Source organism: Nelumbo lutea, chromosome 1 (assembly GCF_056320005.1).
Source record: "Nelumbo lutea isolate HS-2025 chromosome 1, American lotus-T2T, whole genome shotgun sequence".
Classification (NCBI taxonomy): Eukaryota; Viridiplantae; Streptophyta; class Magnoliopsida; order Proteales; family Nelumbonaceae; genus Nelumbo; species Nelumbo lutea.
This window is the reverse complement of record NC_142684.1, coordinates 73,140,771-73,142,602: the sequence shown is the minus strand read 5'-3', so window position 1 is coordinate 73,142,602 and position 1,832 is coordinate 73,140,771. Positions and strand designations below refer to the sequence as shown.

Here is a 1,832-nt window from a genome sequence, read left to right as displayed (position 1 = left end):
TTCCGTTGACAGTCAATGTATGAATGCCATGCTGACCAACCAGAAACAGTCCGATATGCCGAACCGGTTCAAGATGTTGAACGTAAAATGGAATTCCATTCAAAATTTTCGTTCTCTTTCTCTTCCTATACTCCTCCATCTTACCTTATATAAATGAAGATGAGGCTGGCCTCTTCTCCACCATCTCATCTCGCTTCTGACAACCCAATTGAAGAACAACCATAACATCGGGAGCCAAATTAAAAAAATTGGCAAACTGTGAGCATCAGGCCATCAGCATAGCATGGCGACCCTTCGAACTTCCGGTCTCCTGTGCTCTTCCTCCTCGTCATCATATTCACGACGAAGAAGAGTATCAGCTACGCTTAATACCCCAAAACTCCAACCGAGTTCTCTTTCTTTTCCAAAGATCCGGACTACGGACTTGGTTGAGGAATTGAAGTTGAGAAGTGGATACACAACAGCCACAACCATTACCCAGACAGAAACGAAGCTTTTTGACACTAAAGTTGCTACCAATACCACGAGAGATGATCATCAGGAGGTTAACTCCAAGTCTGCGGTCATTGCGGAGCTTTATGCAATCATGGAAGCTGCTGCAGACAGGGCGGAGATGCATGCCAACATCCAGGAGCAGCGGAATAACTGGAACCACCTCCTTCTCACCTCCATTAATTCAATCACCATCACCGCTGCAACGATGGTCGGGCTGGCAGCAACAGCTGGAACCGGAGCACCACTTGCCGCACTAAAGCTCTCATCTACTCTATTATATACGGCAGCTACTGGGATGTTGCTGGTGATGAATAAGATTCAGCCATCGCAACTCGTAGAAGAACAACGCAATGCGACAAGGCTATTCAAGCAACTTCACGGGCAAATCCGAACAACTCTTACACTTGGTAGCCCTAGACCCATGGATGTTAAGGACGCCATGGACAAGGTGTTTGCTCTTGACAGGGCTTACCCATTGCCCTTGCTTGGAGTGATGCTTGACAAGTTCCCTAAAGCCGTGGAGCCTGCCGTGTGGTGGCCAAAACAAAGTAAATTACGAGAACAGGACTTCGGTGGAAGAAGAGAAGGAAATGGATGGAGCAGAAAGCTGGAAGAGGAGATGAAGCAGATAGCTGCGGTTTTGAAGAGGAAGGACACTGAAGAGTACTTGAGGCTGGGAAAGATAGCTTTGAAAGTTAACCGAGTTTTAGCCATTTCTGGTCCTTTACTCACAGGTCTCGCAGCTGTTGGGTCAGCTTTCGTGGGATGCTCTTCTCATGAGACATGGGCTGTGCTGTTGGGTGTCAGTGCTGGAGCATTGGCAAGTGTTATCAACAGCTTGGAGCATGGTGGGCAAGTTGGAATGGTGTTTGAGATGTACCGGAGCACTGCTGGCTTCTTTACTTGTATGGAGGAGTCCATAGAATCCACTTTGAAGGAAAAGGACGTAGAGAAGAGAGAAAATGGGGAATTGTTTGAACTGAAGGTGGCTTTACAATTGGGAAGAAGCCTATCAGAACTTAGAGATCTAGCTGCTTCAGCATCTTCAATAGATGGGGAGGCCAAAGAAGAGTTTGCAAGCAAGCTCTTCTGATTTCTCCATGGATCGGATCCTCTCTGATCAAATTTTGCAGCTCATCAGACGTTTTCTAGTATTCTTTCCTGTATCTATAACATCGCCTAGAGATGGGTCCACAAATTTCATTGTTTTCTATATATCAATTTGTTCATTCATTGTAATTGTAAACAAACAGTACATATATATTACAAAGAACCCTGTATTATGGGTCTGTGACAAAAACTGCCCTGTACTTTGTTTTGTGACAAAGACCCCTTTG

The 1,832-nt window shown here is 45.5% G+C and overlaps 1 pseudogene; it reads left to right on the top strand.

Moving 5' to 3' along the window:
* The first annotated feature begins 283 nt into the window (after window positions 1-283).
* On the top strand, window positions 284-1,588 carry LOC148875327 (putative F-box protein At4g22030 pseudogene; annotated as a pseudogene).
* The last annotated feature ends 244 nt before the right edge of the window (window positions 1,589-1,832 follow it).